Raw genomic sequence first — 24,699 nt, forward strand, 5'->3', positions numbered from 1 at the left:
CTCACTCAGCTTCAGGGGAAGGCAATGGCAAATCCAATGGGTTTCCATTGCTGAGTTTGGATTTAAAACCTGATCTCCAGAGTCATAGTCCAACACCCAAACCACTACATCACAATGACTCTCTAAAAGGAAGATACAGTTTACAATTCAAGTGTTCATGGAAGACCATTAGCAGCCCCAAATCCATGCAGGAAAGTCAAATTTAAAAAGTAAGGAACAAGGGAATCTCTTATTCCTAGATATGAAAGAAGGTCTGCATTAAAAGATACACAGACAAGAGGAAGCCTGCTCTATTCCTTTAGGGTGAGTCATATCTCAAAACTCACTAGAATGATAAAGCAGGCCTTTCCAACTTAGTTACCCTCCCCAGATATAGAGATATTTGTCCCCTCATCTGTCTATTCTTCCCCACCTATGTTTCTGCCAAATTTTTTTGGTTTAATGTTTTTAATGTTTTTATACTATTACTGCTGAATTCTGTTTTAGTACTGGGAATGGGGGTGGGGTAGGTCTAGGGTTTGGTTTTTTTTAACTCTATTGTAATCTGATGTATTTTATTGTAACCCGTCCGGATTCTTCGTGATTGGGAGGGCTAGAAATAAATCTTTATTATTATTATTATTATTATTACACAAGAGAGAAAAAGGCAAAGAGACACACAGTGAGTAGCAGAGTAGAAAAATTATTTATAAGAAAAAATGTTTTCTTAATATCACAGTAAAGGAGCAGTTCTCAACCTGTAGGTCGCGATCCCTTTGTGGGTCAAACGACCCTTTCACAGAATCATAGAGTTGGAAGAGACTGCAAGGGCCATCCAGTCCAACCCCCTGCCATGCAGGAAATCTAAATCAAAGCATCCCCAACAGATGGCCATCCAGCCTCTGTTTAAAGACCTCTAAGAAAGGAAACTCCACCACACTCTGAGGGAGTTTGTTCCGCTGTCGAAAAGCCCTTACTGTCAGGAAGTTCCTCCTAATGTTGAGGTGGAATCTCTTTTCCTGGAGCTTGCATCCATTGTTCCGCATTCTAGTCTCTGGAGGAGCAGAAAACAAGCTCCAGTGTTGCCAAGAAGCCTCGAAGGTAATTCCCCAAAACGTTTGTCCAAAACACACTGAATCCCCCCACATCACACGGAATATTCAGTCACAATTCCCGGAAAATTCCCGTAATGTAAAAATGGAGAATAAACGTAACCCTAATTGAATAAAAATAATTGTAACTTATTTCAACTCTCAAAATTACCATTAACACCAAACAAAGAATTTTTCAGTCCTTTTAAGATATTTATTTAGACATGAAGGGGGTCCAGGAAGCTTTGTGCCAAATAGAAATGTGTTAGGCTGCAACCGCACTGCAGAAATAAATCCAGTTTGACACCCTTTTAATTGCCATGGCTCAGTGCTAGGGAATCCTGGGAATTCTAGTTTTCGGAGACATTTAACCTTCTCTCTCAGCAAACTCTGGTGTGACAACAAACTACAATTCCCAGGATTTCATAGCACTGGGTCATGGCAGTAAAAACGGTATGAAACTGGATTGTCTCTGGAGTCTGGAGTGAAGATGCAGTCTGAGTTGGGTCCAAGACACACTGCAGAAATAATCCAGTTTGAGACTGCTTTAGCTGCCCTGGCTCAGTGCTAGGGAACCCTGGGAATGTAGTTTTGTGAGACATTGAGCCTTCTCTATCAGAAAGAGCTCTGGTGCCACAACAAACTACAATTCCCAGGATTCCCTAGCACTGAGCCAGGAGAGTTAAAGCGGTCACAAACTGGATTATTTCTGCAGTGTGTTTTGGACCTTCATTATTAAAAATGTTCAAGGTCCAATCCATACTGCAGAAATAATCCAGTTTGAGACCGCTTTAACTGCCCTGGCTCAGTGCTAAGGAACCCTGGGAACTGTAGTTTTGTGAGAAAGAGCTCTGGTGCCACAATGAACTACAATTCCCATGCATCTGAGGAAGTACGCTTAAGTCTAGGAAAGCTGACTTAAGAGGGAGTCAGGGGCTGAGGGAGAGAGAGCGTTTCTTGAGGGCAGGGACGGCGACCACTCTCCAGTCCTCTCTCTGATTGGCTGAAAACTGTGAGTGTGTGACACTCCAAAGGGTTGGTTGCTCTCTCTGTAGCCAGCCTCGCTCTCAGAGTCAGGGCTGGAGCTGAAATGGGCAAAAGTCACCAAAAATGCACGGAAATAGAGCCAGGCACCAAAATCACACCAAAAGCTCTGAAAAGTCCCCGTTTTCGTGTGAAAGTCACCACATTGGCAACAATATGACACCTCTTCAAGTATTTAAACAGAGCTATCATATCACCTCTTAACCTTCTCTTCTCCAGGCTAAACATCCCCAGCTCTCTCATAGGGCATGGTTTCCAGACCCTTCACCATTTTGGTTGCCCTCCTTTAGACACACTCCAGTTTCTCAACATCCTTTTAAATTGTGGTGCCCAGAACTGGACACAATATTCCAGGTGGGACCTGACCAGAGCAGAATAGAGTGGGACTATTACTTCTCTTGATCTAGACACTATACTTCTATTGATGCAGCCTAAAATCACATTGGCCTTGTTAGCTGTCACATCACACTGTTGACTCATGTTCAAGTTGTTGTCTACTTGGATTCCCAGATCCCTTTCACACGTAGTCTCATTCAGCCAGGTATCACCGATCCTATATCTGTTCATTTCATTTTTCCGCCCTAAGATCAGTACCTTACATTTCTCCGCGTTGAAATTCATTTTGTTAGTTTTGGCCCAGCTTTCTAATCTATTAAAGTCATTCTGAAGTTTGATCATGTCCTCAGGGGTATTAGCTACTCCTCCTAATTTGGTGTCATCTGCAAATTTGATAAGTATACCCCTAATTCTGTCATCCAAGTCACTGATAAAGATGTTGAATAGCACTGGGCCCAGGACAGAACCCTGTGGGACCCCACTGGTTACTTCTCTCCAGGATGAAAAGGAGCCATTGTTGAGCACCCTTTGGGTTCAGCCGGAAAACACATATTTCCAATGGTCTTAGAAACAGAGACACTGCTCCTCTATGGTTGGGGGTCATCACAACATGAGGAACTGAGGGTCATGGCATTAGGAAAGTTGAGAACCACTGCAGTAAAGGAACCTAGAAACAGATTTAAAGGTAAAGGTAGTCCCTTGACATAAATGTCTAATCGTAATCGACTCTAAGGGCAGTGCTCATCTCCGTTTCTAAGCTGAAGAGTCAGCGTTGTCCAAGAACTGCTCTTGTTGTCATAAGGCCAGCATCATTCCACTGAACGCTGTTACCTTCCCACCGAGGTGATGCCTATTTATCTACTTGCATTTGCAAGCTTTTGAACTGCTAGGTTGGCAAAAGTTGGGACTAGTGGTAGGAGCTCACCCCATCATGCAGACCTGGGTATTGAACTGCCAACCTTCCTATCTTCCAATCACCAGAACTGGTGTCTTAACCAGTAAACCTCTACTATATAGTAATTTTTTTCTATATGGATGCAGGAAATGATGTACATCTTGTCATGGCTGAATATAATCCTAATAAACTGTATCTTCCTGCAGAAGCTTGCCTGAGCATTTTTTTTTCTGCAGAAAAACCATCATTCTTTATCCCACCACCTTCATAGGTACTATTGGTGGAACCATGTGATAAGGCCTTCCTGTGGCTACTCCCATACTTTCTAACGGGGGAAACTAAGACAGCTCCTTTGTTGTCTTTGCTGTGGCATGTTAAGACCCTTCCTTACCACCAAGCGTTTGGAAATTGATTTTTAATAATGAAAGGGCTTTTTATTCTTCTGTACTGTTTTCAATCTCTGTTTTATATTAAGATTACATAATGGTTTTAATTCAGTTATTTAAAACTGTTTTAATCTTCATTTTGTATGTTTTTAACTATAATTTTTTGCATTTTCATAAGCCCCAGTTTGGGACAAAGATGCACATAGATAAAGTGTTTGTTGTGGCAGTGGCTTCCAAGCCATTTCTGTATTCTGGCAAGATGAAACTATTGTGGAGGTTTTTTTGTCAAGATTTATTTAGAAGCGGTTTAGTATTGGCTTTCTCTGAGTCTGAGAGAGTGTGACTTTTCCAAAGTTAACCACTGGGTACAGATATTTGAACCCTTATTTTCCAGAAGCTAACACTAAACCCACTACACAACACTGGCTCTCACATACTATCTGTACACATCTTCAATTAGCCGTGAGAATCTCTCTATCTGTGTGCGTTCTCGATTCATATCCAGGTACAAGAATCCCCTTAAATCTGGAGTATTAATCAAGAGCACAGCTGTACATTATTTATTTTACATGGGTAAAATGAAGACAATTGTGTGTAAATGTACTTGTACAACCATAACCCCTCCAGCACTTAGAAGATGTGTGGTTAGATTGTGGTAAGATCAATCATCTCGAATATCAAAAATCAAAGTCTTGTTCCTTGCCCTGAGTTATTACCTTTGCCCATATTTTATGGTAATAATAATAACTTAAAATATAAATACATAATTTATTTCCTTCTTTCTATTCCTTGGTTGGAGAGATAGCACAGAACTGGAAAACAGGCCGTTTCCATGAATAAGGTGTCCCAGACCCTTTGCTGGAAAACTGGCGGCAAAGGGTCTGGGACACCTTATTCATGGAAACGTTATCAGACAAGATCAACAGCCCCACTTCATGTCACACTCCTTTTGAGGAGAAATGGTTACCCTTTTTGACTTTTATTAATTCTTTAGAACACCCCCCTCTGCCATCATCTCAACATTCGAATTTATGGAATGATGTTGTTTTCTGATTTGACCTATCTTCTCCACAATATATACAGTGGAACCTTATTATATGCAGGGGATCCGTTCCGGATCCCTCCGCATATAAAAAAATCCGCCTATGCTCGAGCCCCATTGTTTCCAATGGGGCTCGTGCGCGGCGGCACGCAAGGCGCAACGGGTGCATGCACCCATTCAATTGAATGGGACGTGCTGCCCCTTCCGCCCCGCGTGCGCCGGTGGCTTTGAGCGCCTATGCTCAAAGCCGCCTATAAAAAGACCATGTATGCGGAGGCGCCACTGTATTGTATTCATGAATTTTTAACTTTTCTCAATGGATTTTGATTTTAATAAATTAAAACAAACAAACAAACACATATGGCCATGTGGACTGATAACCTAAGTTCACTTTAAGCATATTACATTTAGCCCCCTGCAATCTACATGCAACACTGAACTTTTTGGTCCTAAGGATAAATGCTACTGGAAATTCTGAAAAGGATATGTTAAGGAAAATGCAACATGGGATATACAGTGAATGAAATAAAACATGTATGTGAGAGTCAGGGTGACTCAGCAGAAGCAATTAGAAGCCACACAGGTGTAAAAGGTAATGGAATTAGCAAGTCCTAAATGCCAAGGACAGAAATGTAAAGTGGATAATTGAACACACCTGAGAGTTGTTAAGTGGTCAAGGCTGAGATGATGAAATCATTAATTGTGGGTTGAACCAAGAGAACCAATGAGAGTGGATGTACACGCCCACTGGGTGGAAACAGACAACAGTGGGTGGTATGATCCAAGGACTATAATAATGACTATGAATCCCAATGTATTTTGTGGGTAGTAGTAGTGGGTAGTAGTGAGGAGTTGTATTGGATAGTTTTGGAGCTGTATATAGTAGAATAAAGTAGAACTTTTATATAAGACTACTGAGTTGTCTGGTGTCTTGGGTGAAGATACAAGAGCCAGCAGGATCCTGAAGAAGTGTGAAGACTTCTGTGGAAGCAAGAGTGAGAAGGCTTGGAGAGTTTGTCAGGGTCTTCAGCCTATTCTCTGTAACTCTGCTGCTTTAGAGCAAAGCTTTAACCACTGACCAAAACTGGTCAGCGCCGGTGCGTAAAAAGGTGGTAAGTTCGAGCCAGAGGTGAAGAGCTACAACTCCCATCATCCCTGACAAACCTAAGTTCACTTTAAGCATATTACATTTAGCCCCCTGCAATCTACATGCAACACTGAACTTTTTGGTCCTAAGGATAAATGCTACTGGAAATTCTGAAAAGGATATTTTGTGGAATGAGCTAATTCTAAAAGACGTGAAGATATGGAATGGCTCAATGACGATTAAAGCACAGGAGGCAAACACAATTGGCTATCATACCCATGTGCTTTACGGACGTTTTAGCCATGTTTCAGGGACCGTAAGGCTCCATGTGATAATTGCCTAGTTGGCAACTGTCATCCAGAGGACTTTTTCTTCAGCGGCCCCTAGACTGTGGAATGACCTGTCAGAAGAGATTCGACAGATGAATACGCTATCTGAATTTAAGAGCATGAAAGACCAGTCTCTTCTAGCAGGCTTACCCAGATGATTTTTGAATCGTGCATTTTAAAGGTTAAATTTTAAATGTGGATTGCTTTAATATGTGTATATCTTGTCCTTTTAAACTGTATTCATGTCCTTTTAAATGGATGTGTATTTTAACTGATGAGTTTTAACCAATGTTGTGTGTCTGTTAATTGTTGTTTTCCACCTCAATCCATGGGGAGGGGCAGCTAAATTGTTGTTATTATAGATGCTAGGAAAAAAGGTCAGAATAAATCTGTTGATTTTTGTCACTTAGGTACTTTTTTATCCCAGCAAATATAATGGACAGAGACAAACAAAATGTTGCTAACCATTTCTCAGCTAAGTAAAATGTACCAGGCAGCACACTGATTGTCAGTAGTTGGCTCCATTAGCTAGAAATCAAAACTGGTTCCATGAGAGGGGGGAATGGAATTCACTGAAATAAGAATATATCCAACATTATAATAAATGCGTGTTTGTCTTATTTTATCTGATTTTATTTCACTTTTGTTCCACTTTGTGTTTTCTATCTCTGTCTGGGTGAAACACAAATTATTCTGCGAAAGGTCATATATATTTTTATGTCCACAGTGGAATTCTCACTGGAGCCAGAAAACATCTAACAACTCCACAAAGTATCCTGGTGTTTTAAGGTTCAAGCATGGCTTCATATTCTGACTTGATGTTAAGCTATTAAGCACTGTAAGATATTGTTAACTATGGATTCCTAGTCTATCACTAGGCTCACTTGAAAAGAAGAACAAGAACCCATCTAGCTCATGAAATTATTATCTGAACTAGATTTGATTGAGGTCTAACAGCAGTTGGATTAGACTCTTTATACAAACAGATCAGCTCAAACAAAGGGCGCTTGGGAACGAAATGTGAGGGTGTCCTCCCCCTCAGTCCACAAGCTACTCATACTGTACATTCCAGAGGCATTTAGGAGCTTTCCCAACTACTGTATTTTCTGGCGTATAAGACTACTTTTTAACCCAGGAAAATCTTCTCAAAAGTCAGGGGTCGTCTTATACGCCGGGTGTCATCTTATAGGGCAGGTGCTGAAACTTCCAAGCCGACTGGAGAATCTGCAGTCGCCGCATATGGTGGGGGGAGCTCAAAAACGGCCACATCCCCACTATATGCGACGATCGTTATGAAAGCAGCTACTGCTCTGATAGTCTTGGAGACAGGGAGGGCTGGGCTGGCAGGGAGAACTGACCAATCCAAGCAGGCTTTGTATACAACAAGGTTTCCTGCTAAGTACCTGAATGTCATAAGATTTGAATTAAAATTACCCTACTGAAATCAAATCTGATGTTTTTTTTAATTTTTATTTGGTGTGCGTTGGAAGAGGGGTAGTCTTATACGGTGAGTATATCCCAAACTATATTTTAACTGGAAAAGTTGGGGGTCGTCTTATACGCCCAGTCGTCTTATACGCCAGAAAATACGGTATGTAAATTTCAACAGAGTTGCTCTTTTCCAATTCTTCACTACTAAAGCATACATTTGGAAAGAATATAATACACTGCCATCATAGTACAGGAGAACACTAATATCACAGCATTCATTAACACAATGTTACTAGTCTATAAATAATCTGGATAATGTTTAAGAACTTTATGAAGAACCAAAAAATGTCTATGAAGAACCAAAAGCTGTCTGACAATTCACATATTTATAGAATAGGATGTTACAAAATAAGGTTTTATATACTCTTCACCATTTCCCACCTTATTTGACTTCATCAGTCTCTGATATGGAACATTTATGCTGAAAGAGATTGACAGAAACACAGGCAGAACATTCCTATTTGTAGTGTTACATCAAATTAAAACTGGAATCCTGCCTTATTGTGAAGAAGCTACATGCTCATGCATGCAGCCTGTTCTTTCCTCCTATGCTTCTCCTCATTAATATGACCACTAAACTATCCACAATGAGACAGGATTGTCAAGAAGTTAGGTGTATCATTTCATGAGGACACAACCTAGCGACCTTGTATCATTGCAGTCATTAGTTTAAAAAGACAAGCTCTTTATTTCTTAAACAGCAAGCCCACCAACACTTTGAAAGACAATTTTGACTTCATTATCCAAAAGTGCACTTTTCTTTAACAATCTGAACTGAATTAAAAAACATAGCAAATGGACAAGAAGGTTTTTGTAGTAATTATATGTAAATGTTTAAAGATAAATGTTTAAATTACAAGTGACAGTGTATTATGAAAGCAGAAGTATGTGTTTCAAAAAGACAAAATAATAATAATAAAAATCTCTGCAGGTTTTTTCATCGTCATCACACAGAATTTACAAAGAATTCCCGCGTAAAATATCTGGCACCAGAATCACATAATAAAGTTGACATCCTTCTAAGAATGCGTAATTCAGCCTTAAGGTTGGCCCTCATTCCTGATTATTCACAAAACATATATCTGTTTAACAATGGGTGCTTTCAGACTAACAGCTCCTAGCACTACTAATAAAAAGACATCATGCACTATTTCATCTTTTCTTCCTTAACAGGTTTTGAAAAGAAAAAGAAAAACCCTACAAACTGGGGAAAACATGGTAGGGGGATAAGTCAAAGTCATCCCGGTCCTTACATTAAACTTTGTGAAAAAGATAAAACAAGCTATACCACAAAAGGTGTAGGGGTTTTTTAATTGTAGAAGTAGCCTATTTTTAATTACTTCCCCATCTTGAGTGCACTGTATTTAAGTTCCACAGATCTCTAAAACATGTCACTACAATTTGATTATGAACAACCACTACCATCTTCCTCTGGGTATGCACACTACTATATCAAGTCTGTATATTATATGGGAAAGATCACATACACCCTGTGTTTATGTACTGTTTAATCGGCTTTTCATGTGTACAATGGCAATGATCAGTCGTATTTTACAATGATGCTACCAGCTTTGATCATGTGAGACAATCTGAAACAACACTGAGCCTGTCACAGAACAGATTTTAGTTTGACACAGCAACTAAAAAATAACAGCAAGGCTTAGGGATCAAAGTAGACACATGCCAACCACCAAGCCATTGTGCTTGCTGCACAGTATCTAATGTAGATTTTAATGGGGGTGACAGCTCACCATAAAGAATATACTGCTTGTACAAAGCAGTTTTTATATTTTGTTTTGTTTCAATCAAACATCTAACATCAAATAAAAAGGGTAAGATTTCACTATGAGAAAAAGCAACCTCTTTGTTTGCGTTTCCCTCACTGATAGTTAACCACTTCTACCACAAGACTTTAGTCTCCAGCTTTGACATAGCAGTGGGTCACCCACAAATTGTGATCACACTTTCTGCTATGAGGGATATGACACACTACCGAAAATGAAGCATAACAAGCGAGCAAAGGTTCCCATTCAGATCCTGTCATTTCCTTTCTAAAAGAGAAGATCATGCTATGTATGGACAAGCTGAATGGCCAGAACCCAAATGAAACCAAAGAAAAGCAGCAATATGGCAAAGATGTTTTAAAATTAATGGTAAAGACTAATTCCTCCAAAAAACTAGCAAGCTGACCACAATAGTATTTCTCTAACATTGACAGACTGATACATCCTTGAATCAGAAGATGATACACATGCAAAAGTCTTTCTTGCCATAAAAGTATTAAATGCATAAAAGCATGTTCAAGATCCAGAAATAGTCTACCTGTGATGGACAATTTTATGAAGAAGCCTCGGAAAAGCCTTTTTTATTAACGGAAGATACCATTAATAAAGACAGAAGGAAAACAGAAAGCCTCTATGACGTTTCAGAAGCGCGATGGATGATCCCACCTCCAACACTTCTGAAACATTTGGATAACACTTCAGCAACATTTGGGCAGCGGTAAGTGCCCCATGTGATAAACTCCCTAAGTCTATGAAAGCTTGTGTTATCAACTTCTTTCTCTCAATTGGCCTCAAAATGCTACAAGATCACTTTGCATACTGATCCAGACTGTTTATTATTATTATTATTATTATTATTATTAATTTATTTGTATCCCACTCTTTCCCCAGAACTGGGACTCAGAGCGGCTTCACGACATTTAAAAACAATACAATTAAAAACATAGAAAAGTGATACATTAAAACAGAATTAAATTGTTAGAATATTAAAATAGATTACTTATTAAAAGAATAAAAATACAACAAAAAAGATTAAAAAAAATTTAAACACTTAAAATGATACAACACTCTAGTCCTTAAAGAACATTGTTTTAAAAAGCCTGGCTGCATAAGAAGGTTTTAACCTGCCAACTAACATGGCTGTCTTGGAATTCTACCCTCTTTGGTGGACAATGTCTCACGTGTGTTGCAGAATGATAATCACTCTAAACACACCCACACTAAACATGACTCAGAGTAACTTTTACAGTTGAGAAAATATTCTCCAAACAATGCCAAAAAGGTCTAAAATTATAGGCCTTTTGTTCCCATGCTACCACACCTGTAGCAATATAATATGCATAGAGATGTGCTGTATTTAATGTACAGAAAGGTTAAGGAAGACATGGAAAAAAATTAAATGGGCCAAAAGTAAATAAAAGAAATAGGCTCTCCTGAGATGATTAACTAGAGCAGATAATAGCCTATAGAGAACTCCTCTGGCAAATCTTTGAAGTCTTCAATGCTGCATTCTAGTGGCTCATATTAATGAGATTTGTTCAAATAGTTTTCAAATTAATCCAAAACGTCTTAATCTAATTTATAAATCTTCCTGACCCAATTGCTTTATAAAAAGTCACAGTTTCATCCATCTGTCCTTCATAGTAGACTTCTTATTAAGTGATATAAATTGTTTAAATGTTCAGCCACTACATCAGGTGATAAGAATATATCGTCTTTGGAAAAGACCGATGGCAACTGCCTACCCCACATATTGCAACTGTAACACAACCTCTGCCTTTATCCGTTACAAAAAGATAAAATAATATTTATTATTTTGCATCTTCTTCTAGCCAGGAATCTCAAGACAATCTGTAACACTTACTTTTCCCACCCCAGGAGACAAGTATGCATGTATTAAAGTGTCCTATTCAAAACTTTTTTTGAAATTACTTATTTTTAAATACACACACACACACACACACACACACGTGTGTGTGTGTGTTGTAAGAAATTATAGGTATGATGTTATTTTTCATGAAAGTCGCAAGCTCTAGTTTGAATAAAGACTGTACAGATACCATTTTTCAATTAATTTAAAAATATCAACCTAGTTGTGTGAAAATTTAATACCAATCATTCTTCTAATAACATTTTATTTTTATTTTATTTATATTGAAAGATATAGAAACCATGTGTTGTGTTGCAATCTGACCTACTGTTCAGTCAGAGGGTAACAATTGTTATTTTACTGAAAGACATATGTATGTATGTATGTATGTATGTATGTAAGTAATAGAAGGGAATTTGTGATATAACTTACTCCAAAGTTACAGATGGACTACATGGTAAATAACTTTTCATTCTGTTTAGTTCATATTCCTGTACCCATAGGCTAATTCATACTTAAAATATGCTCCATCCCAAGCGTTGCCCAAGACACCTGGAAGTAATCCCATAAAGCTTATTTCTCCTCATGTTTGATGACTTAATTGAGCATTCTCGACAAAGACAGCTGACATGACATTTTAAAAAATATCTGATGGAGAAAAGAGAAATCTTTTGCTTTTCATGCACCTTCCCAGTAGTGAAACATTCAGTTTAAAAATCATTTTAGTCTACTGATTACATCTAGATTCACAAACTGATGTGTTGTTTACCAGGAGCCACGCTAAGGACCATCACTGTTTGTTATCAATATTTCATCCTTTTTTGGCTATGACAAGCATTATAATTGGAAAATTTAAACTCTGCGTAACTCCACAAAATCTCTTTTGTACGATTCTTCATCCATTAAAATTTTTTCTAAAGGTTCCTATCTCTACCATCTGAAGAGCTGTCATATATCTTTTGTTATCAATAATGTACAACTTTACCTATTTCTGTATGTTTCCCCCCAGTTTTTTCCCCCCAGTGGGCAAAAGACAATGCATTGAATTTGTTTGATTAAATTAAAACATCTTTATGCATATTTAAACAACTGACTCCTAGTGAGAAACTAACATTATTATTAAATATGTTCCTGTAAAAATTGTGTGTTCATGTTTTGTTTTGTTTTGTTTTATCTGAAATTCAGCTTTTTAATTGAGATTCCTATCTTGAAGAAAAGTGGCAGTTGATATAGCAACTTAATTATGTATTATGATTTAAAGTGCAAATTTCAAGAGAACACATGGAACTTACTTTTTTGTGCATGATCCAGCCAAAACTAAACATTTCAAAATCACACTGATTTCAGTTAAGGATATGCTTAGTTCTCTCACACTGATATGAGTGAGACTTAAAGAAACCTATTTGACTTCACAGAACCTGACATCTATGTGTTTGCTGTTCTCATTGTGGATCTAGAATCCAATTCTTAGTCCCAACAAAAGCAGACCCTCTGAATAAATGATGATTTGATGTCATTCTTTAGGGAATTTACATTGATTTAATGGATTTATTCAGCTGGAAATAAAAATTAAATTTAGGTCCTATTTTAATGTTGGTCCTATTTTAAGCTGAAGAATGACTGAAGAAAAGCGAGTGCGGGCTACATCAGCAGCGACTACTTGCAGCTATATGTTTAAGAAGAGCAGGATAAAAGTATATTAAATACATACTGGACAAAATATTGTCAAATTAATCTTCAAATCCTATGCAGAGCTTGATGGGGAAATTGTCCTTTAGTGCTCTTTTGTTCATATTATCCAGGAGATCAGTGTTCCTTTTAGTACTGAGAAAATTTAGGACTACAAAAATGCCCTTGCAGAAATTAAAAAACATAAGCTTAGGACTACAAAAATGTCCCTTTAGGAATTAAAAGCACAAGCTTGTTATTGCAATGAACATTTTGATCACTAGCACAACAAGAAAGGATTCACCTGAAATTAAGCAATCAAAGCAATTGAGCTTGATCTCAATCAACCAAACCCTTAACCTTTCTTATTTCAATGGCACCACTCCAATTAGAGTTCTGTCACTATTTCCATTATAGACTCCTGCTCCTATGAGTTTATCATGTTGGTGCTTTCCATTATCAACAGGATGAAAGTGGGCCTGTAAATTTCTAGCCAAGATGCAAATTACAATACTATGTATATGTCTGTTTTATTTTAGGAGAGGAGAGCTATTTTGCTCTCATTGAAATCATGATAGGAAATTGTAACTGAAGAAGGCAAGAAAAGCATAGCTGATCAGCCAGGTTAGGCTATACAGCATGTTATATTATTATCTAGGATTAATACATGCTGTAAAAACAAACTGGTGGTTCATCTGACCAGTTTAGAAATGCTCACCCTATTTTGGAGAAGAAGATAACTATTTGGAGGTCTCCAAGACATTAAAATAGGGTCTACACAGAGTCATTATTGTAATTAGAGATTTGCAGTGACTTTTATCAGTTCAATTTTAACTGGAAAAAGATAGCTTTGCAACAAATATTCACATTATGGTAATGCAACTTCTGAATTGCTTCATTTTTTAAAAAAACATGGGCCTGCCTTTCTAGACAAACTGGAAACAATTAATCCACAACACAGAATCTAGGCTGTTACCTGATGGCCTGATATACTAGGTCCTCAGTATCCATGGACTTGCCATCCATGGATTCCAGGAATTCCGTGAGGGGGGGGTGGCAGAGGAGGAAGAGGCGGTGCTGCAAGAGGAGGCGGCCACAAGAGATGGAGGAGAAGAGAAGGAGGAAGGAGGAGGGAGGGGAGGAAGTGGCAGAGGCGGGAAGAGGAGGAGGTAAGAAGATGAGGAAGGAGTGGGAGGAGGAAAAGGAAGAAGTGGAGGAGGAGGCAGGGGGACGATACAGGAGGAAAAGGAGGAGTGAGGAGGAAGAGGAAGCGGCGGTGGAGGGAAATGCAGTGGCAGAAAGAGGTGGCAGACAAGGAGGTGGAGGAAGAGGAGGCAGTCCCTTGCCACCTGCTGTGGTGAGAGAGGCGAGGCAGGCTTTGGACAGCTGTGGCGGCAAAGTCCCATTATCCCCAATGATGCGGCCACATGGCCACACCACTATTAAGGACAATGAGACTTGAGCAACCACAGATTTTGGTATCTCTGGGGGTTGGATCCAGAACAGAACCTCTGTGGATACTGAGGGCCAACTGTATAATCATGTTATTCTAGTACTTTGTCATCTACACCAGTGATTCCCAAAGTGGGCAATACACCCTCCCCCTCCAAACGTCTTTCTAGAGTCTCTTAAAATCACTAAGCGTCACCAATCACTTTGTGTGGTGAGATCTTCCACTCTGCCTACCCTTATGAGCTCAATCCCTTAGCCACATCTTAAATACAATGGCACAATAAAATGGTGCCCTCTGTATAAAATGACAAAATCAAGGTTTGCTTTTGGAATTCATATATTTTAAAAATATTTTCAAACCATGGGTGCTTGAATCCGTGGATAAAAAATTCAATAATATGGAGAGCTGACGGTAATACATATTACATGCATATATCAACATAGTTATTTATCATGCACACAGGTTTGGAACAAAATTGGCAGTGTAACAGCCAGCTGACTCTAGAAAAGGCACAATTGTAGGGTTCCCCCCCCGCCCCCCGAAACATCATTCTTTTTCTTTTGTGCCTGACTGCACATCTCACAATTAACTGCACCTGGCAGTAGATCAGCACATAATTAATATTCAAGAAATAGCCTATCTTCACAAGACATCAGTGTGTCAAGAAATAGGATTTACCTGCCAGCTGTACTTATCTGATTGCCACGTTTGTTGTTGTTGTGTGCTTTCAAGTCATTTCAGATTTAATGTGAACCTATCACAGAGATTTCTTGTCAGAATTTGTTCAGAGAGGGTTTGCTTTTGCCTTCCTCTGAGGCCGAGAGGATGTGACTTGCCCAAGGTCACCCAGTGAGTTTCCATGTTCAAGCAGGAATTCAAACCCTGGTCTCTCAGGATCCTAGTCCAACACTCTACTATACCACACTAGATCTCAACTGTTACATGAATTTACATGTTTAAAAATTATGGCATGCCTACTTTCTTTATCAAATCTTTCACATTTTGAACAGCTTAGTGTTACACAAGACATATGACAATATTAACAGGATAACACAATCAATGAATAGAACGGGCTGGAAGGGGAGGGGGTAAGCAAATGTATTACATCAATGAAAGTTTAAATAACATTAAATACCAGTCATCAAAGAAGTAACATTTTCACATCCAGGCCTTTAAACATGGCATGGAGTTTTTACACAAACATCCAGTTTTCTGTTGCCTCTACTGATATGCCACCAAACTTTGGTGTTAAACTTTGGTGACACAGCAACTAATTGAGCACGGGGGACCTGGGAGGCCCATTAAGAAAAGTGGGGGGTACCGAGAGATCCATGACACAAATATTCTACACTGACACACTTTGTGGATATGACAGCGCCTACCCTACTAGTCCAGATTAAGAAAATTATTTCCCAGGGATTTCACATCCCAGTAATATTTAGCAATAAAGTTCCAGAAATCCCAATATCCTAACAAGGCACTTCCTCAACAGTGTCTAAATCTTCAGTACCAAATGTTAAAACTTTTACTATTTGAGGACACAAATCCTAATTTCTTCAAAGTAGCGCAGAACATTTCCCAGTTCCAATCAGCAGCACTTTCTGTTTTCTCCAACTAATTTAAGTTAATCCCAAAGCAGACCCATAATTAGAACTCCCAAGTATTTTTTACAGGGATATTTGAATTAAAAGTGTACTATTGTCCTTGATACATAACTGAAATAGAGTGAATATAAAGGGGCATGGGGGCAGCAGATTGTGATCACTATAGCAAACAGCTTGCCCAACCTACATGCTGTGGCTCAGTAAGAAGACATGCTCTAAATTCCTGTCTGAATCCTGGGAGAGTTACTATCACCAATCAGAATAAATAGTACTGACCAAGATGGATCAATGATATGGCTCAGTATTATTCCATATCACATATTCATATGCATTTACACAGCACAAGCCATGTCAAATAGCAGCATACTCCATGCATGCATAAAATGTAGATGCATTCTCTTTTCTGTGCAACTGGGTATAGAAATATTTGTAGCATTCCTAGACATGCACTGGGGCTGTGCTGGCAGCATACAGAATATGCACATGTCAAGGGAACAGTCTACTACATGATCCAAGCCCATGTGTTTTATAGCTATCCAAACCTGTTAATAACACACTGAAATGATTCCATAACTGGAAAATAAAATTTATGATGAAGAATGTTGGAGTTTTTGGAATGTCTTAAGAGGTAAGAAAAGTCTTCAGGTTCACAAGCTCTATGGTTCACTTAACACTTGTAAGTATATTTTGTCATTTAAACGTAATGAAACTGTCAATGCTACAGTATATACCACCCCGAAAAGCTGGGCTGGAGGCACCCAGTTTTCCTCCGGAGGGATGCTGCAACAGCCAAACCGTGTGGCATCCCTCCAGACCAAAAAGAACCCAGAAAACTCAGACAGCATCATCAGTGTGCCATTGGCACACAAGCACCATATGGACAGCACTGCATAAAGATGCCGCCATCCATATGTGCGCACTCTGGAACCCTAGAACTGGCCTCAGGCCACCGCAAACTAGCGGTCTGTACTGGGCCAATAGTTCATATTTCATGGTAGCCTTCTGCAAGTCTAGATATTAGTTATTGTAAGTTATTTTCTCAGCAAATCATCCAAACTAATCATGAAAAGTATTAGCCAAGCTAGAGATAATAATAATAATAATAATAATACGTTTATTTTGTATAGCGTATACCATTACAAAAAGTAGTTCATTTAAAAAACATATAAACATAAAATATAAGCAAAAACTACATTGTAAGATATACATTGCATTGCAGGGTTAAAATTGTCCTTTGAAAACAACAACAACATGTAAAATGGATCTAAAGAGGCATAAGGGGCCAGATACACTAAAGCTCTATAACATTGGTTTACAGAGCTGAGGATATTCAAGAATAGTTGGGCTTCAAAACTATCCTGTGACGCAACCATCGTCTTTACAGAACTTCCTCCTTAACATTGAAGCTTTAAAGGCATAACAGGCTACCTTTTCAGAAATGCTTGTTTCAGTATCCCCTAATAATAGAGTGATCAAATATGAGTCAGAGTTGTTTGATACCAACCCTAAGTCTTTGTATAAAGCATTTCTTATATCTTTATAAACTGGGCACTCTAATAAGTAATGACTTAGATCTTCAACTGAGTTGGAGCCACGTGGACAAACTCTTTCCTCCCAGATGGTCCTTTGATAACGCCCTTACACCACACCTGTGGTCATTGACTGACAGCGTAAGGCTGTGAAGGCATATTAGAGAGAGATAAACATACCCAGTCTCTGTTGTCATGTAAAGTGACAGTGTGAACTCCCAGGATGGAGTACCATTTTGGAGACGTAGGTAGGTAGGTTGTTGTTTTGTTTTGTTTTTGTCAACATAAACAGGAAGCAGGTGCAAGTCTCTATTTTGTTCACTGACAATCTTTCACAGCAGGCAACAGTCATTTTTTTTTTAAAGATTTTTGGCAATAACACAGAATTTTGAAATTTATAATAAACATTTAGAGTATTTCTAATTGCATCGTTGACCCCAGCATTAAGCAGTTTGAATGTTCAGCTAAATATCAGATAACTGAAATTAACTTGAGTTCCAAATTGTGATTGAGTTTCTTTGTAGTCATTAAGACAGGATTGTTAAAGTCTTCTTAAAAATATCAAAATATACATCTAAAGCCAAATATACGTCTTAAAAAGTATCCAAATATATGTCTAAAAACACCTTCACATGTATATGCGTCCATGTCCAGGTGAGATCTCTGCCTTCTGGATATAACAATACTTGGGAGCAATGACAAAGGGGCAGGCAAAGCCCCAGGGTGTGCATAGAGCTTATGGCTCTCTGGATTCAAGCCACTGTTGAAAAAAGCCGCCATGATTCACAATAGGTATCGTGAAATGTACTTTAGAGTTAAAGAAAAGAATGGTTGGGTACAGAATTGATGCTTGTTGTTATGGGAGTTAACTGTTAATTCACATAGAATGTAAATATTTAAAAAACCACATGGCATATCTTCAGCTACAAATTCTAACAGACATTTCTAACCTTCTTAGCTGTATTAGTAGCCCCTTTTGGACCCCACAAGGAGAAAATGCCCATTATTGAGGCTCAGTCCAGATAAACCTGGCTAGAACAATCCTTTGGTTGTACTAAAGAATCTTCTTCCTCTTCTTCTTGAAATGGTTATTGTTATGCCATCAATGTACGACTTAATATAATGCAACTAAAGATGGATCAAAACTGCAGCCTCCCATGCAGCGTTTATTCCATGATTGAGACTTTAGAATGTGTTCCGAAATTAAATGACAAGAGGAAATCAAAATCATTAAACGACAAGAGGGGAAAAAATACTCCTAAACTTTATTAACTTCCATTTTAGTACAACCAAAGTCCAAGCTTTAGATAATGTGACATAATAAAGGACAACAAACTACTATTTCTGAACATGATCCTAGGTATATCAACCCACACTAAGTACCCTGATTTCAATCAGACTTACACTTGTAATAAGGAAGCTTTTGCTTGAATCTACGGGTTCTATGTGGCTTTTCAGTGAATGTAAGTCCCATTCAATTCAGCGAGTTGTCTTTATTTAAGGACTTAACTCCACAAGTCCAACCCTTCTGTTCTACTGTCTTTCTCCTGAAACAGATCCTCAAAATTGGACATGATCTAGTTATAAGTAACCGCATCAAAAACTTGAAAAGAAGCCAGATTATGAAGCAGAGGGAGTCTACACATGTAAATCTTATATGACCAATCACTATCATATCTGGCAGACAACTTGATGCTAACTTCCACAAGAGTTCTTGGTGAGCATATAAGTACAGGATTGTGTTGTAAGGCTACAAATCTGAACACATTTGGCAAGGGATGAGTTCCTATGAACACCAAGGATTTTATTTGAAAATAAATAAGTACAGAATTCCACAGCACAAGAACTGTGATTTAACAACTCTCAGCACAATCCTCCATTTTGATGAAATCATGCTAGTGCTTCCAGATTTATAGTCTCATTCAGTTCATAAATTTGAGACACTTCAAAGCAGTGTCAAAGTGGTGATCCCTAAACCAGCATCAGTATCCAAACTACTGGCTGCCAATTCTTGGAAAGTTTGAAAGAAAGAAATGTACAATTGCAGTCAATGGGCACAAATATATTGTCCCTAGCAAATTTGGAAAAAGTAACTACTGGTCCTTCACATTAGACGAGGCACTGTTTCACAGGATGCTATACAACTTTCAACATTGTAAGGGATAATCATGGACAAACAGCCAGCAAGGTATGATAATGAATGCATGTATTTGCTTTATTCCACATGGACATCAAGAACAAATATGATCTTTTTAAAATTTACCTTTTTTGTGGCTTCTGTTAAGCAATCTTCAACTACAGCCAACCAAAAAGGTCAATCTTCTTACCCTGGAGACAAAATGAATACCACAGTGTGACTGGCTCATCAGAGCTAAAAACAACATTGGAGATATTTTTACTGGCACCATATTAACAAGGGCAACTGTAAATAAAACAACACATGAATCCAATTGCGTTTAATGGTGAATGACTTTCACAGCAAGTTAATAAAAACAATCAAGTCACAGGACAGCCAGTTATCAGTACCATCCATTGTGAAGCTTGGTTCAACAAACAAAACATAAGTCTTTGGGCACAAAGAAAATCTCTAAAGATGAGACCCACTTTGTTCTCCAGCACAAACTTTCCTAATCTTGATGTCTATCCATTTATTTTGACTTTAAATAATATATTACTCAGAACCCTTTGTTCTCAGAGATTGGGTAGGTTTCAGTTTAACATTTATATTTATCTTTGTATTGATTGTAATTCTTTGAAGCGTACTTTTATTGCCAGTCTTTGTTGTTGTTGTTCTTTACACAAAAAGGATAATTCTAGATAAAATGATCTGAGTATGTCAACAAAAATGATTGCTTCGTCCAGACATTCACCCAAATATGTACCCCACCCCAAGCACACACCAGATATATGTCTGCATGTGTTTTCAGGATATTCTTTTTTCAACTATACACTGAGCTGAGAAATAATTTCTGATCCAATAAAAAATAAAATATTGATACGAATGAAGAAAATCCATGCTTTAACAATGTAAACAACGTTATGATTTCTAATATGTAAAGCACTGTGTAATCTTTAAGGAAAAATAGCTTGTGAATTTCCTTTATTGTAATCTGTTCATTTAAAAATTTATGGCAGAAGCAGGGAAAATGTTCAATTTGCATTAACTTTGAATCAAACTATAGATTGAGTTTCTCTGTCTGAAATGCTTGGGACCAAAAGTGTTTTGGATTTAGTTTGTTTTCCAGATTCTAGAATATCTGCATGTACATAATAAGTTATCTTTGAGATGGGCACGAAGTCTAAACATGATATTAATTTAGGTTTCATATATACTTAATACACAAAGCCTGAAGGTAATTTTATAAATAATATTTTTAATAATGTTGTGCATCAAACAAAATTTGTGCACACTGAATCATCAGAAGTCAAAGGTGTCACCATCTCAGCCACCATGTAGGCAATTTTAATTTTGGAGAATTTCAGGATTCCAGATAAAGACGACTCAACCTGTAGTAACAGCACTTAGACTGAATTCCATCCTCAAAGTGTTGAGTACCCTGCTAAGGCTACAATCCTCTTGTCCTAAGGAGGCATGCTTTCAGCCACAGGAAAAATTGCACATCTTACTCCAGGACAGTTGTCAACATTCCCGTCTCAATAGGGAAAAGCCAAATCCCAAAGCCCCAACCAGGCACCAAAGATGTTTCAGCAGCAGCTCCTTTCCATGTATGAGCAAATGAGCTCCCTGAGATCCCAAATGCACCCCCATGATGAAAAATTCAGGTGTGCCTCATAGCATGCCTACTTGCCCCCCTCTTACTGCTTTGATTAGGGGCATTTTTTCAGTAGGAGTAAAACCCAACACAGTGGAAAGAGAGAGCGAAAAGCACCTTCATTGATACATCCTTCTGACAAGACTTTGGATGGAACAGATTCGGACAGCAGCAGTCTGACAGGATTGCTCCCTAAATTGCTTATGTTCAATATACCAACTATACCAGATTTGATTACTTGTTGACCTTTTGATTAACAATACTAATTTCAGGAACAATCCACTGAATGTTACAGATAATTAAAGTCAATGGAGCAGACAGGAGGTACAGTGGAGTCTCTTCCATTAGTAGATGTCATTCCTCTTCAGAGACTACTGAATGCAGCACTTATGGAATATCTCTTATTCCCATTTCAACATATCCACAGGGCATTGTTCAAGTCCTCTGCATTTAAATAACAACAACAAACCCCAATGCTAGCTTTTCAAGATGTGCTCCATCACAGTCTCCCTTCTTATAGTATAGTTTTCTTTGAGTAAGGACAATTTGAAATCAAGAAAAAATCAGACAAATAATCTATCTCTTATATAACATGATCCAGAAGAGGATTTTCTGAATGTATAGATTGCCTCTTTCTTTCTTTAGACAACTTGAAGAAGTGCATGTTTTTGTTTATGTTTTCCAAAGTTCAGCTGATACATAGCTATATATATATATGTTTCTTAAACAGAACTGAAAGCACACTTCACTTTTGTTTCTGAAAACATTTTAAGGGACTGGGTATCTATAGTCTGTGGGACTTCCTCATTTTGGTAGAAACCTTTTTTTATCTCCAATCAGTTATTTTACAAAATAACTAAATAAACTCAGAACTGAACTCTGAGAACCTGATTTCTGATTTGCAATCTGGAGAGTAATCCACTGAGGTTTATTTCTGAGTAAACATGCCATAACTGAGCTGTACTTTTTATGGTTTGTGGGGAAGGGTCCAAATTATTAGGAATTCCATCTGGACCCACCACTTTTCTCTGGCCCCTTCCTGTGCCCTTAGTCCAAAGGGAGGTAATTTTGGAGGAATCAGGGGCCACATTTTTGCCACCACCACCTGTTGTGGGTTTCAGCAAACAAAGTCAAAATAAACGTATTTTTAAAAATACCAGCAAAATAAGGTTGTTATTATCACTGTCACCATCACCATCCCACCTTTTCCCCAAAACTGAGTTTCAAATTTGCTTACAAGTTAAAATAAATGCAGTACAGTTAAAACATATGGAAGAGCAATAGTAAAAAAGAAATAACCTACTAACAATAAAAATAATTTGAAACATAAAGTTAAAATGGAAAAAAAATCCAAAGCAGTACAGTTAAAACATGTAAGTACTCTCTTTTAAAAGGCTTTTAAAAAAAACCTTCAATTCTAACTGATTTTGGAATAAAAAAGGAGGACAGAAAAAATCCACTAGGAGGACATTTTGGGGATTTCAGGTGACACAGGTTAGGGTCCACAGACTGTACTTTTGTTATCACTTCCTTCCACTGCTGGAATGTGGCCTCTGAGCCATTTCCCAAGTAGGAATGCAGACCTTAAATTTGCCATCGCTGTTGTTGTTGTTGTTGTGTGACTTCAAGTCATTTCCGACTTATAGCAACACTAAGGTAACAAAGGGTTTTCTTGGCAAGCTTTGTTCAGAAGGGATTTGCCGTTGCCTTAGGCTAAAAGAATGTGATTTGTCCAAGGTTACCCAATGACCCAATTTCCATGGCCAACCAGAGATTTGAACCCTGATCTCCAGAGCCCCAATCCAACATTCAAACCACTACACCATGCTGGCTCTTACTGGCGTATTCTTAATACCTAGTTTCCTTCCAGAATACCTACATAATGTCACCAATCTCTCCTCCTTCAAATCCTTACAACCAACCTTTTCTATAAAGGCTATGATGTATTTCTCAAGATTTAACTTTACTACAGATGAAGTCTTATTGATGTGTATTGGCCAGTATCCTTTTGCCATCAGAATGGGCATCACTGGTGGATCAGACAGAAAATGAAAGCACAAGCATCTATAAACCAGATTGCCAGTTCATTTGGAATCTCAATCAACGATCTGGGTTTTAAAATGAGGTTAGCATAGACTGACTTTGCCATAGTGCTTATTTTATTTTAAAGCCAACATGAGGCCCAGTTTGCGAGAAAAGCCGGGTTACAAACAAAATTAACAGCAACCACTACTACTGTTGTATCAAAAGAAAAAGAAAAAAATAGACAAGGTGACAAAAAGGCATATAGATTTTGGAATGCCATAGCCATGCATTATAATGGATGCCCCCTGCATGAAAAAAATAAGCTACATAGGGTTAAAAATCCTTTCATTTTAGAAACAAGTTTGAGAGCTTGGTGCAAAAGCTTCAATAAAGAACACTTACTGAGTTCCAGGTTGCTTCCTTTTCAGTATCTCTTTATCAAAACTCTACAATAATGGGAGACATTCCAATGTAGATTGTGATGGGATTGCTATGGGTAGCTGATTATTGGCAAATTCATGAAGTACACATCTATTAATAGTTTTATTCACTGCACCTAAATTAGAAAACTTTGTGTTCTGGAGTGATATATGTCTGATTACAAGAACATGTCCCTGGCTAACTCCAGTAATTTAAGAGTGAACTGGTTGTCTAATGGTGAGATCCAAAGCTGCAGAACCAGAAGTCTCTTTGTGGCAAACAAACACTTCAATATTATTCAAATATAATTCTTAACACAGTAATCACGCTAAAATTCAAGATTATAAATATGCCACACATATTAAAAGATAAATTATTTCAAAGATGTACAGCATATAACAGAGCCAGATTCGCTTAACCTTTATGAATCTTAAAAATTAAAAAGCCAGTTAAATTACACGAGAATAAGAAAAGGTTGATACTGTAGAACAGCATTTAAAAGTTGCACAAACTGGAAGTACAAACACAACAAATTGCATTAGGATCATTTCTCTTACTGATGTCTATGATAAAATTCCTCATGTCTTTCCCTTTTTTGTAGTTATTCTGAACATACTGCAAGTTAGCTAGGAGTGCATGTTTAAATTAAATAAAAATAACGGCAGAATGGTCACTCTGTATTTTTACTCCAAATTAATACACATTGTGCGGTAATGAAGCTTATTCCCTCTTAAATCTGTTTAGGATTGGAGCCTAATTAGGAATGCAATCCTAAATACACCAACTAGGGAGTTAAGTCCATTGCATACAGTAATTAATTTTTAACGTCTGCTTCAAGTATTATCAGTATAGTTAAGACACACATTAAAAATGTCTTCCTTACAATACAAATT

At 37.9% G+C, this 24,699-nt stretch overlaps 1 protein-coding gene across 7 annotated transcripts in view; it reads right to left on the minus strand.

Moving 5' to 3' along the window:
- Window positions 1–24,699, minus strand: part of FOXP1 (forkhead box P1) — a 699,809-nt gene that overhangs the window by 382,514 nt on the left and 292,596 nt on the right. For 5 of the 7 annotated variants that reach the window (XM_089519524.1, XM_089519514.1, XM_089519465.1 and 2 more), the window contains one exon: window positions 19,852–19,916. The gene's annotated coding sequence lies outside the window, so the exon portion shown is untranslated. Of the gene's footprint in view, window positions 1–18,992; window positions 19,136–19,851; window positions 19,917–24,699 lie in introns of all 7 variants that reach the window. The other 2 variants (XM_089519475.1, XM_089519504.1) reach the window with 2 other exon arrangements.

This window comes from Sceloporus occidentalis, unplaced genomic scaffold, assembly GCF_023333645.1.
Source record: "Sceloporus occidentalis isolate IW3139 unplaced genomic scaffold, rSceOcc1.0.p SCAF_1, whole genome shotgun sequence".
NCBI classification, from domain to species: domain Eukaryota; kingdom Metazoa; phylum Chordata; class Lepidosauria; order Squamata; family Phrynosomatidae; genus Sceloporus; species Sceloporus occidentalis.